This window comes from Bombina bombina, chromosome 6 (assembly GCF_027579735.1).
Source record: "Bombina bombina isolate aBomBom1 chromosome 6, aBomBom1.pri, whole genome shotgun sequence".
NCBI lineage: Eukaryota > Metazoa > Chordata > Amphibia > Anura > Bombinatoridae > Bombina > Bombina bombina.
In genome coordinates this window covers 386,806,034-386,820,804 of record NC_069504.1, presented here as the reverse complement: position 1 = coordinate 386,820,804, position 14,771 = coordinate 386,806,034, and positions in this window count along the sequence as shown.

Below are 14,771 nucleotides of genomic sequence, written 5' to 3'. Positions count from 1 at the left end.
ACCTATTCTAAGCCCCCTAATAAAATAATAAACCCCCAAAATAAAAAAAATTCCCTACCCTATTCTAAATTAAAAAAAGTTCAAAGCTCTTTTACCTTACCAGCCCTTAAAAGGGCCTTTTGTGGGGGCATGCCCCAAAGAAAACTGCTCTTTTGCCTGCAAATAAAAACACAATACCACCCCCCAACATTACAACCCACCACCCACATACCCCTAATCTAACCCAAAACCCCCTTAAATAAACCTAACACTACCCCCCCTGAAGATCTCCCTACCTTGTATTCACCCCGCTGGGCAGAACTCCTCATCCGATCCAGGCGATGTGTTCCAGCAAGCGGCAGTGAAGTCTTCTTCCATCCGGGCGATGTCTTGAAGCGAGCGGCAGAGAGTCTTCTTCCATCGGCGACGTCTTCAAGCAAATCGGCATCTTCAATCTTCTTACTTCGGAATTAAGGTAGAAAAATCTGATTGGCTGATTGAATCAGCCAATCAGATTCAAGTTCAATCCGATTGGCTGAACCAATCAGCCAATCGGATTGAACTTGAATCTGATTGGCTGATTCAATCAGCCAATCAGATTTTTCTACCTTAATTCCGATTGGCTGATAGAATCCTATCAGCCAATCGGAATTCGGCGGACGCCATCTTGGATGACGTCATTTAAAGGAACCTCATTCGTCGGGAAGTCATCGTGCCGGATGGATGCTCCGCGGCGGAGGAGCGAACAAAGATTGAAGATGCCGATTTGCTTGAAGACATCGCCGATGGAAGAAGACTCTCTGCCGCTTGCTTCAAGACATTGCCCGGATGGAAGAAGACTTCACTGCCGCTTGCTGGAAGACATCGCCCGGATCGGATGAGGAGTTCTGCCCGGCGGGGTGAATACAAGGTAGGGAGATCTTCAGGGGGGGTAGTGTTAGGTTTATTTAAGGGGGGTTTGGGTTAGATTAGGGGTATGTGGGTGGTGGGTTGTAATGTTGGGGGGTGGTATTGTGTGTTTTTTTGCAGGCAAAAGAGCAGTTTTCTTTGGGGCATGCCCCCACAAAAGGCCCTTTTAAGGGCTGGTAAGGTCAAAGAGCTTTGAACTTTTTTTTAATTTAGAATAGGGTAGGGAATTTTTTTTATTTTGGGGGTTTATTATTTTATTAGGGGGCTTAGAATAGGTGTAATTAGCTTAAAAATCTTGTAATCTTTTTTTTATTTTTTGTAATTTAGTGGGGTTTTTTTGTAATTTAGTTTAGTTTATTTAATTGTATTTTTAGATAGATATTTGTAGTTTATTTAATGTATTGATAGTGTAGGTGTATTTGTAACTTAGGTTAGGATTTATTTTACAGGTAATTGGGTAATTATTTTAACTAGGTAGCTATTAAATAGGTAATAACTATTTAATAGCTATTATACCTAGTTAAAATAATTAACAATTTACCTGTAAAATAAATATAAACCCGAACATAGCTATAATGTAATTATTAATTACATTGTAGCTATCTTAGGGTTTATTTTATAGGTAAGTATTTAGATTTAAATAGGAATATTTTAGTTTATAATATGAATTAGATTTATTTAATAAGAATTTAGTTAGGGGTGTTAGGGTTAGATAGAGTTAATATAGTTTATATAAATACTATAGTAACTATATTAACTATATTAACCCTAATATAATTAGGGTTAATATAGTTAATATATATAATGTAATAACTATATTAACTATAATATACTTAGGGTTAATATAGATAATATAGCTGGCGGCGGGGTAGGTAGATTAAATTAGGGGTTAATAATTTTAATATAGATGGCGGCGGTGTAAGGGGTTCACATTAGGGGATAGATCAGTTAGATGGTGGCGGTTTTAGGGGCTCACAGTAGGGGGTTAGTTTATGTAGATGGCGACGGTTTAGGGGTTAAATACTTTATTATGGATTGCGGCGGGGGATCGCGGTTGACAGGGAGATAGACATTGCGCATGCGTTAGGTGTTAGGTTTATTTTAGCAGATCGCGGTTGACAGGGAGATAGACATTGCGCATGCGTTAGGTGTAAGGTTTATTTTAGCAGATCGCGGTTGACAGGGAGATAGACATTGCGCATGCGTTAGGTGTTTATGGTTTATTTTAGCAGCCAGTTTAGGGAGTTACGGGGCTCCAATAGTCAGCGTAAGGCTTCTTACGGCTGCTTTTTGTGGCGAGGTGAAAATGGAGTAAGATTTCTCCATTTTCGCTACGTAAGTCCTTACGCTGTATATTGGATACCAAACTGCGCGGGTTTGGTATACCTGCCTATGGCCCAAAAAACTACGGGCGACGGCAGAAATATACGCGCGTAACTTCTAGGTTACGCCGTATATAGGATACCAAACCCACGCAAATATTGGCGTCGCCGACTTTTGCGGGCACCAATTTTTATCGGATCGACCCCCAAAAGTCTAAGTCCAGGCAGAGATGAAACAAAGGGGAAGAAAACAGTTACTCGCACCAAACAAGAAACCAACTGATACACAGGGGCCGATTTATCATTGGTCTGTCTGACATGATCCGCTCAGCAGATCATGTCCGACAGACATCAATGAATGCCATCAGCATACGCTGTCGGGATTTATCATTGCACAAGCAATTCTTGTGAACTGCTTGTGCAATGCCGCCCCTGGGCCCCGCTAGCAGGAGGTGTTAATCAGTTGCATCATAACTGCTGTTTCCGGCAAGCCTAAATGCTTGCGTGGAAACAGGGGCATCATGCTCTATTCAGAGCTTGATAATTCAGCCCCACGGGCTCTGAGATGCCAGTGACACCTGCAAAAATGCACAGAAAGATCTTAGGATCAAAGACACAGGCATTATTTTTCATTCTCTACAGAACACATTAAAGGAACATTAATTACTTTGAGATGGTATTGTAAAATGATGAACTGTATATATAAAAAAAAGCTTTGCAATATACTTTCATTATTTATTTAGTCTGCTGTTCCTGTAATTTCATTCTGACAATTGTGTGCTTTTTAGTGCCTGTTAGAAGTGGAAGTACAGAACACAGTCATTGGCTGCACACTCTAGTGACTTTTTTATAACTATCTCTAATCGGCCTCAGCAGAGAAGAAACCTAAGTTACAACATGGCAGCACCCATTGCTTCATATACACTAACATTTTACTCTTATTTTGTCAATATTTAAACAACTAATTAAACTTAAAATCCATCTACATTTTATTCTCAGACTAATCTTTTCTTTGAATGCTTAATTCTATCTAGAATTTATTTAGGACTAGATAATGAGTGGAACGCAAAATTGCGCTAACGAGAGCGCCATATTTGCGCTCCCCTCATAATACCAGTGCGCGCAAATGTGCGCTGGTATTTGAAGTCCAGAGCAAAGTGAATGCAAGCTAACGTTTGCATTGCATGGAAGTTTTGCACTCAATAGAGCGTGCTTCCATAGGCTGAAATGGGGGTCTCGTTCTCATGTTGTGAGACATGGTATGAGAACCTAGCGCAGTGAAGGGGGTAAGTTGCGCAGCGATGGACAGCAAATTTAAAAAGCTTGTAGTAGCAATAACCAACCACTTGTAATGGCTGTTTTTTTATTGCGTGCCCGAAAACGGCACATTTGCGATAAATTCTCCCTTTACTTGTAATCTAACCCTTAGGGGTCAATTTATTATTGACCGAATTGGACCAATTCACCCTGTTTCTGTGCGAACCTTTAGGCTTGCCGAAAACAGGAGTTAAGAAGCAGCAGTCTATAGACCGATGCTCCTTAACTCATACGCCACCTCTGAGGCTGCATATAGTAATCTGCCAGATCCTATACGATCGGGCTGATTGACACCCCCTGCTAGCGTGCTTGTTCAATGCTGAATATGGACAGCGTATGCTGTCCGCATTCAGCGATGTCCACCAGACTTTAAAGGGACACTGAACCCAATTTTTTTCTTTCAGGATTCAGATAGAGCATGCAATTTTAAGCAACTTTCTAATTTACTCATATTATCAAATTTTCTTCTTTCTCTGTATCTTTATTTGAAATGCAAGAATGTAAGTTTAGATGCCGGCCCATTTTTGGTGAATAACATGGGAAGGCCTCTAGAATAATATATCAGCACTACCACCCTGAAGCATCTGCTGTGTGCTGTGATATTTCTACTGAGTGGCAGCACAAGGGAAAGAGGGAAAGATGGTGTAGGCCCTCTGTATGTGAGAGTGTGTCATTGTCCGGTGTGTGAGCTTGCACACTGACAAGCAACTATTGAGTGCTTCTTTGATGTTCAGTCATAGTGAATGGGCAGCCGTACAAGCAAAGTAACACACATGGGAGTGAGAGGTAATGGGGTGGTTGTGAAGGCAGAGGTTTGATGCGGTACTGCCTGTGTATCTGTTAAAATGCTGCGCGCAGGAAGGGAACAGTTGCATTGGCTACCAAGTCCACTCCAGACTCATTGAGTGAAAAAGTTAATTAATTATAAATAAATAAAATTAAAATAAAACTAATTTCTTAGGGAAAGGCCATGCAAATAATGTGTGCTTTGTACACAGTCCACACGGTAGTCTGTCTCCTTCTATAGTCACACAGTGAAGTCATAGCTAAGCCATAATGTCTGAATCAGTCAGTGTCAGTGTGTAACTATGTACAGTGCACAGTATGCACAAACTACTTACCAACAGATATAATCCAACTTCTACTGGCTCTGGTTGTATGTTTAGGGCTAGGACACCCCCAGGACCATGTCCTCCTACAGTTCTCCATCTCGTATGGCTTCAGATTTGAGCATCTTCTCTGTCATCCCTTTGTCAACATGAGAGGGGAACCCCTAAGGGAACCGTGATCGGGGTGTGCTAAGATAAAATGTTAAAATGTTAATAAATGATATCCCTTTGTCAACATGGCTGCCTTTTATAGAACATTCTTGGTAATCGCCCCCCCCAAAGCTGTCAGACAATGGGATTGTTAGGAATTTTAAGGAACACCTAAGCTTAAATGGTCCACATAGACCAAAATGAGGTGATGTCATAAATCTATTAAAGGGACATACTAAGCATGTGTCAACTGCTCTAAAATGGGCCAACATTTAAAAAACATAATTTATGCTTACCTGATAAATTTATTTCTCTTGTAGTGTATCCAGTCCACGGATCATCCATTACTTATGGAATATATTCTCCTTCCCAACAGGAAGCTGCAAGAGTCCACCCACAGCAAAGCTGCTATATAGCTCCTCCCCTAACTGCCATATTCAGTCATTCGACCGAAAACATGCAGAGAAAGGAAAAACCATAGGGTGCAGTGGTGACTGTAGTTCAAATGAAAAAATTACCTGCCTTAAAGTGACAGGGCGGGCCGTGGACTGGATACACTACAAGAGAAATAAATTTATCAGGTAAGCATAAATTATGTTTTCTCTTGTTAAGTGTATCCAGTCCACGGATCATCCATTACTTATGGAATACCAATACCAAAGCTAAAGTACACGGATGATGGGAGGGACAAGGCAGGTACTTAAACATAAGTTACCACTGCCTGTAAAAAACCCTTTCTCCCAAAAATAGCCTCCGAAGAAGCAAGGTATCAAATTTGTTAAATTTGAAAAGTATGAAGCGCAGACCAAGACTCCGTCTTGTAAATCTGTTCAACAGAAGCCACATTTAAAAAAGGCCCAAGTGAAAACCACAGCTCAAGTAGAATGAGCTGTAATCCCTTCAGGAGGCTGCTGTCCAGCAGTCTCATAAGCTAAATGAATTATGCTTTTTAACCATAAAGACAGAGAGGCTGCTGAAGTCTTTTGATCTCTCCTCTGTCCAGAATAGACAACAAACAAGGTGAACGTTTGATGAAAACTGTAGTAGCTTGTAAGTAAAACTTTAAAGCACAAACCACGTCCAATATTGTGTAATAGACGTTCCTTCTTTGAGGAAGGATTAGGATACAAGCATGGAACAACTATCTCTTGAGTGATGTACTTGTTAGATACCACCTTAGGAAAAAACCCAGGTTGGTACGCAGGACTACCTTATCCGTACAAAGGACCAGATAAGGAGAATCACATTGTAACACAGATAACTTGGAGACTCTACGAGTCGAGGAATTAGCTACCCAAAAGGAACTTTCCAAGATAAAGATTGATATCTATGGAACAAAAAAGGTTCAAACGGAACTTCTTGAAGAACCTTAAGAATCAGGTTTAAGCTCCATGGCGGAGCAACAGTTTTAAACACAGGCTTGGATCTAACCAAAGCCTGACCAAATGCCTGAACGTCTAGAATACCTGCCAGACGCTTGTGCAAAAAAATAGACAGAGTAAAAATCTGTCCCCTTTTAAGGAATTAGCTGACAACCCTTTTCTCAAAAACATCTTGGAGAAAAGATAATATCCTGGGAATCCAGACTTTACTCCATGAGTAACCCTTGGATTCATAACAATCAGATATTTACACCATATCTATGTTCAATTTTCCTAGAGACAGGCTTTCATGTCTGTATTAAGGTATCAATGACTGACTCGGAGAAGCCATGCTTTGATAACATCAAGCGTTCAGTCTCCAGGCAGTCCATCTCAGATTGATTCTATTTAGATGGTTGAAAGGACCCTGAGGTAGAGGGACCTGTCTCTGAAGCAGAGATCGTGATGGAAAGGATGACATGTCCACCAGATCTGCATACCAGGTCCTGCGTGGCTACGCAGGCACTGTCAAAAACACCAAAGCCCTCTCCTGCTTGGTCTTGACCTCCGGAGGAAATCCCACTCCCCCGGAAGAAAAGTCTGACGACTTAGAAAATCCACCTCCCAGTTCTCAACACCTGGGATATGGATAGCTGATAGACAAGAGTGAGTCTCTGTCCAGTAAATTATTGTAAGACTTCTAACATCGCTAGGGAACTTCTGTTCCCCCTTGATGGCTGATGTAAGCCACAGTCGTGTATATTGTCCGACTGAGTATGATGTACCTCAGAGTTGCTAACTGAGGCCAAGTCTGAAGAGCATGGAATATCACTCCCAGTTCCAGAATATTTATTAGAAGGAGGGTCTCCTCCTAAGTCCACTATCCCTGAGCCTTCAGGGAGTTCCAGACTGCATCCCAACCTAAAAGGCTGGCATCTATTGTAACAATTGTCCCATCTGACCTGCGGAAGGTCATACCCTTGGACAGATGGACCCGACATAGTCACCAGAGAAGAGAATCTCTGGTCTCTTGGTCCAGGTTTAACAGGGGGACAAATCTGTGTAATCCCCGTTCCTCTGACTGAGCATGCATAGTTGCAGCGGTCTGAAATGTAGACGTGCAAACGGTACTATGTCCCTTGCCGCTACCATTAAGCCGATTTCATTCATGTACTGAGCCACCGAAGGGCGCGGATGGGATGAAAAAAAACACGGCAGAAATTTAGAAACTTTGACAACCTGGACTCCGTCAGGTAAATTTTCATTTCTACAGAATCTATCAGAGTCCCTAGGAGGGAAACCCTTGAGATTGGGGATAGAGAACTCTTTCCTTGTTCACTTTCCACCCATGTGATCTCAGAAATGCCAGTACTACGTCCGTATGAGACTGGGCAATTTGGATGTTTGACGCCTGTATCAGGATGTCGTCTAAATAAGGGGCCACTTCTATGCCCCGCGGTCTAAGGACCGCCAAAGCGACCCCAGAACCTCCATAAAGATTCTTGGGGCTGTAGATATCCCAAAGGAAAGAGCTACAAACTGGTAATGCCTGTCTAGAAAGGCAAACCTGAAAAACGATGGTGATCTTTATGCATCACAATGTGAGGATAAGCATCCTTCAAATCCATTGTAGTCCTCTATTGACTCTCCTGGATCATAGTTAAGATGGTACGAATAGTTTCCATCTTAAATGACGGAATTCTGAGGAATTTGTTTAAGATCTTTAGATCCAAAATAGGTCTGAAGGTTCCCTCTCCTTGGGAACCACAAACAGATTTGAGTAAAAACTCTGTCCCTGTTCCTCTCTTGGAACTGGATGGATCTCGTACACAATGTAAGAATGCCTCCTTCTTTATCTGGTTTGCAGATAATTGTGAAAGGCGAAATCTCCCCTTTTTTTGGGGGGGAATCTTTGAAATCCAGAAGATATCTCTGGGATTTAAATTCCAATGCCTAGGGATCCTGGGCATCTCTTGCCCACGCCTGGGCAAAGAATGAAAGTCTGCCCCCTATAGGATCCGTTACCGGATAGGGGTCCGTTCCTTCATGCTGCCTTAGAGGCAGCAGCAGGCTCCTTGGCCTGCTTATCTTTGTTCCAGGTCCGATTGTCTCCAGACCGCCTTGGACTGAGCAAAAATTCCCTCTTGTTTTGCCTTAGAGGAAGAGGATGCCACACCTGCCCTGAAGTTTTTAAAAGGTACGAAAATTAGACTTTTTTTTTTTTTTTTTTTTTTTTTTTTTGCCCTTGATTTAGACCTATCCTGAGGAAGGGCATGACCTTTTCCTCCAGTGATATAAGCAATAATCTCCTTCAAACCAGGCCCGAATAGGGTCTGCCCCTTGAAGGGAAGTTAAGTAGCTTATTTATTAAAGTCACGACAGCTGACCATGATATAAGCCATAGCGCTCTGCGCGCCAGTATAGTAAAAAACAGAATTCTTAGCCGTTAGTCTAGTCAAATGAACAAGGCATCAGAAAACAAAGGAATTGGCTAGCATAAGCTTGTCAAATATATTCATCCAATGGAGTCGCTTAACTGTAAAGCCTCATCAAGAGACTCAACCCAGAACGCCGCAGCAGCAGTGACAGAAGCAATGTATGCAAGGGGCTGCAGGATAAAACCCTGTTGAATAAACATTTTTTATCCATTGGATCTAAAAAGCACAACTGTCCTCGTCAGAGGTAGTGGTACGCTTAGCTAGAGTAGAAACTCTTCTCTCCACCTTAGGAACTGTCTGCCAGAAGACCCGTGTGGTGGTAACTATTAGAAAACATTCTTCTAAAAAATAGGAGGGGAAGAGAACGGCACACCTGGTCTATCCCATTCCTTATTAAAAAAAATTTTTAGTAAACCTCTTTAGGTATTGGAAAAACATCAGTACACACCGGCACTGCATATTATTTATCCAGTCTACACAATTTCTCTGGCCCTGCGATTGTACACATTCATTCAGAGCAGCCAAAGCCTCCCTGAGCAACAAGTGGAGGTTCTCAAGCATAAATTTTAAATGTAGAAATATCAGAATCAGGTTAAATCATCTTCCCTGAGTCAAAAAAAAAAAAAAAAAATCACCCACAGACTAAGCATATTGTGAGGTAGTATCATACATGGTTCTTAAAGCGTCTGTATGCTCTGTATCTACCCCCAGAGCTAACTGCTTTCCTTTAATTTCAGGTAGTCTGACTAATACTGCTGCCAGAATATTATTCACCACCTTTGCCATGTCTTGTAAAATAAACGCTATGGGCGCCCTTGATGTACTTGGCGCCATTTGAGCGTGAGTCCCTGAAGCGGGAGTCGAAGGGTCTGACACGTGGGGAGAGTTAGTCGGCATAACTTTCCCCTCGACAGAATCCCCTGGTAAAGAAACGCTATGGGTGCCCAAGATGTACTTGGCGCCATTTGAGCGTGAGTCCCTAAAGCGGGAGTCAAAAGGTCTGACACGTGGGGAGAGTTAGTCGGCATAACTACCCCCACGACAGAATCCTCTGGTGATAATGTTTTTAAAGACAAAAAATGATCTTTATTGTTTAACATGAAATCAGTACATCTGGTACACATTCTAAGATGGGGTTCCACCATGGCTTTAAAACATAATGAACACAGAGCTTCCTCTATGTCAGACATGTTAGAACAGACTAATAATGAGACTAGTAAGCTTGGAAAACACTTTAAATCAAGTTAACAAGCAAATATATAAAACGTTACTGTGCCTTTAAGAGAAACAAATTTTGCCAAAATTTGAAATAACAGTGAAAAAAAGGCAGTTAAACTAACAAAATTTTTACAGTGTATGTAACAAGTTAGCAGAGCATTGCACCCACTTGCAAATGGATGATTAACCCCTTAATACAAAAAACAGATTAACAAAACGAAAAATATGTTTTAAACAGTCATAACAGCTCCTACTTTTGAAGCCCTTTTGAGCCCTTCAGAGATGTCCTATAGCATGCAGGGGACTGCTGAGGGAAGCTGAATGTCACTGTTTGTAATTTTAACTGCACCAACTGTAACTTTTATACTATAACAGTGGAAATTGTTTCTATGCAAAATTTAAGCCAGCCATGTGGAAAAAACTTAGGCCCCAATAAGTTTTATCACCAAACATATGTTAAAAACGATTAAACATGCCAGCAAACGTTTTAAAACACATTTTTACAAGAGTATGTATCTCTATTAATAAGCCTGATACCAGTCGCTATCGCTGCATTTAAGGCTTTACTTACATTACTTCGGTATCAGCAGTATTTTCTTAGTGAATTCCATTCCTAGAAAAATATTTTACTGCACATACCTTATCTGCAGGAAAACCTGCACGCCATTCCCCCTCTGAAGTACCTCACTCCTCAGAATGTGTGAGAACAGCAAATGGATCTTAGTTACGTCTGCTAAGATCATAGAAAAACGCAGGCAGATTCTTCTTCCAAATACTGCCTGAGATAAACAGCACACTCCGGTGCCATTTAAAAATAACAAACTTTTGATTGAAGAATAAACTAAGTAGAAAGCACCACAGACTCTCACAACCTCCTATCTATGTTGAGGCTTGCAAGAGAATGACTGAATATGGCAGTTAGGGGAGGAGCTATATAGCAGCTTTGCTGTGGGTGGACTCTTGCAGCTTCCTGTTGGGAAGGAGAATATATTCCATAAGTAATGGATGATCCGTGGACTGGATACACTTAACAAGAGAAAGCCCCCCCCCCCGCCTTAGTTTGAACTTGATGGTTAGATAATAAATTGTTAATTGTTTTACTTGTTTTACAATATCAGATTAAATGCACCAACCCCCCCCCCCCCCACACACACACACACACACTGAAAAAAATAGCAAATTTGACCCACTCTGTACCTCTGACCTTAATGGCATATTTTTTATTTCAATAAACGTTTTTTCCCAAAAAGAATTTTGTGGGGAATTGCCTCTACTGTCCCTATGGGGGAGCCGTCACTGGCTCTGAGTGCCCCAAGCACCCGTATTCAAACACCACACTGGCTCAGAGAGCTGGCAGAGGTGTGTATCTTGTGAGGACTCAGTTTGCCTTGTACAAACCACCATTGACAATCTGAACAGACAAATCGTTTGAACGCAGTGTTTGAATGCACAGGGCACTCACAGCATATATGTATATGCCACTGAAACAGTGATAGATCTTTTGCTATTAAAAAGTATATTGCAAAAATGCTTCTTTTCAAAACTGAAATGCAATGTGTGTAAACGTATCTAAATTACACACAGATGTGGACAGGGCCGCCATCAGGGGGTGACAGGGGTGACTCCTGTCAGGGGCCCAATGAGCCAGGGGGGGGGCCATGAGGCAAGAACTAAAAAAAAAAAATTTTAAATTTGGGCAGCCACCAGTGCAGTGGGTACTACAGCAGAGTGCTAATTGAGCATGGGAAATGTTATTACAAGAAGTAAAGTATTAGCATTTGAGAGGATTTCTTAGTGTGCACTAAACCACTATGTGCAGTGTGAGACAGACTTGGCACTTTGTACAGTGTGTGTCAGTGGTAGTAGTTTTTTTGGGGCTAGGGGTCCATAAAAACAAAATTTTTTAGCAGCAGTGTATTTATGATTATTTGACAATGCTGTAGAAATTCTATATTTAAAACCATGCAGAAATGTTTCCTCCTCAATACACAAATGGTAGATGCCCTTTTGGCAGATATGCATTTTATATATATATATATATATATATATATATATATATATATATATATATATATATATATTACATTCCAGTTTACTGCCCCTTCATGCAAGGACTTTCCAGATGCAAGGAGGCATTTTATCTAAGATTTTTACATCTGCATAAAATTTTATACTCTCAGACTAACGGCTAGTTTTAGAGTTTTGTCGGTAATGACCCGCGTAGCTAACGCTGGCTTTTTTCTGGCTGCACCTTTAAAATAACTCTGGTATTGAGAGTCCACAGAATGGCTGCGTTAGGCTCCAAAAAAGGAGCGTAGAGCATATTTAACGCCACTGCAAGTCTCGATACCAGAGTTGCTTACGGACGCGGCCAGCCTCAAAAACGTGCTCGTGCACGATTCCCCCATAGGAAACAATGGGGCTGTTTGAGCTGAAAAAAAACCTAACACCTGCAAAAAAGCCGCGTTCAGCTCCTAACGCAGCCCCATTGTTTCCTATGGGGAAACACTTCCTACGTCTGCACCTAACACTCTAACATGTACCCCGAGTCTAAACACCCCTAACCTTACACTTATTAACCCCTAATCTGCCGCCCCCGCTATCACTGACCCCTGCATATTATTATTAACCCCTAATCTGCCGCTCCGTAAACCGCCGCTACTTACATTATCCCTATGTACCCCTAAACTGCTGCCCCTAACACCACCGCCACTTGTTAACCCCTAATCTGCCGAGCGGACCGCACCGCTATTATTATAAAGTTATTAACCCCTAATCCGCCTCACTAACCCTATAATAAATAAATAGTATTAACCCCTAATCTGCCCTCCATAACATCGCCGACACCTAACTTCAAACATTAACCCCTAATCTGCCGACTGGAGCTCACCGCTATTCTAATAAATGTATTAACCCCTAAATCTAAATCTAACCCTAACACTAACACCCCCTAAATTAAATATAATTTAAATCTAACGAAATTAATTAACTCTTCTTAAATAAATTATTCCTATTTAAAGCTAAATACTTACCTGTAAAATAAATCCTAATATAGCTACAATATAAATTATATTTATATTATAGCTATTTTAGGATTAATATTTATTTTACAGGTAACTTTGTATTTATTTTAACCAGGTACAATAGCTATTAAATAGTTAAGAACTATTTAATAGCTAATATAGTTAAAATAATTACAAATTTACCTGTAAAATAAATCCTAACCTAAGTTACAATTAAACCTAACACTACACTATCAATAAATTAATTAAATAAAATAACTATAATTATCTACAATTAAACCTAAAATCTTCCTACCTTGAGTCGTCTTCACCCAGCCGAGCCAAATTCTTCATCCAAGCGGAGCAAGAAGAGGTCCTCCATCCGGTAGAAGTCTTCATCCAAGCGGGGCAAGAAGAGGTCCTCCATCCGGTAGAAGTCTTCATCCAAGCGGGGCAGAAGAGGTCTTCCATCCGATTGAAGTCTTCATCCAAGCGGCATCTTCTATCGTCATCCATCCGGAGCGGAGCGGCAGCATCCTGAAGACCTCCGACGCGGAACATCCATCCTGCCCGACGACTGAACGACGAATGACGGTTCCTTTAAATGACGTCATCCAAGATGGCGTCCCTCGAATTCCGATTGGCTGATTCTATCAGCCAATCGGAATTAAGGTAGGAAAATTCTGATTGATGGAGTCAGCCAATCAGAATCAAGTTCAATACAATTGGCTGATCCAATCAGCCAATCAGATTGAGCTCGCATTCTATTGGCTGATCGGAACAGCCAATAGAATGCAAGCTCAATCTGATTGGCTGATTAGATCAGCCAATCGGATTGAACTTGATTCTGATTGGCTGATTCCATCAGCCAATCAGAATATTCTTACCTTAATTCCAATTGGCTGATAGAATCCTATCAGCCAATCGGAATTCGAGGGACGCCATCTTGGATGACGTCATTTAAAGGAACCGTCATTCGTCGTTCAGTCGTCGGCCAGGATGGATGTTCCACGTCGGAGGTCTTCAGGATGCTGCCGCTCCGCTCCGGATGGATGACGATAGAAGATGCCGCTTGGATGAATACTTCAATCGGATGGAAGACCTCTTCTGCCCCGCTTGGATGAAGACTTCTACCGGATGGAGGACCTCTTCTTGCCCCGCTTGGATGAAGACTTCTACCGGATGGAGGACCTCTTCTTGCTCCGCTTGGATGAAGAATTTGGCTCAGCTGGGTGAAGACGACTCAAGGTAGGAAGATCTTCAGGGGCTTAGTGTTAGGTTTATTTAAGGGGGGTTTGGGTTAGATTAGGGGTATGTGGGTGGTGGGTTGTAATGTTGGGGGGGGTATTGCATGTTTTTTTTTACAGGCAAAAGAGCTGAATTTCTTGGGGCATGCCCCGCAAAGGGCCCTGTTCAGGGCTGGTAAGGTAAAAGAGCTTTGAACTTTAGTAATTTAGAATAGAGTAGGGCATTTTTTTATTTTGGGGGTCTTTGTTATTTTATTAGGGGGCTTAGCGTAGGTGTAATTAGTTTAAAATTGTTGTAATATTTTTCTAATGTTTGTAAATATTTTTTTATTTTTTGTAACTTAGTTCTTTTTTATTTTTTGTACTTTAGTTAGTTTATTTCATTGTATTTATTTGTAGGAATTGTATTTAATTTATTTATTGATAGTGTAGTGTTAGGTTTAATTGTAGATAATTATAGGTATTTTATTTAATTAATTTATTGATGGTGTAGTGTTAGGTTTAATTGTAACTTAGGTTAGGATTTATTTTACAGGTAAATTTGTAATTATTTTAACTATTTTAGCTATTACATAGTTCTTAACTATTTAATAGCTATTGTACCTGGTTAAAATAAATACAAAGTTACCTGTAAAATAAATATTAATCCTAAAATAGCTATAATAATTATAATTATAATTTATATTGTAGCTATATTAGGATTTATTTTCCGGGTAAGT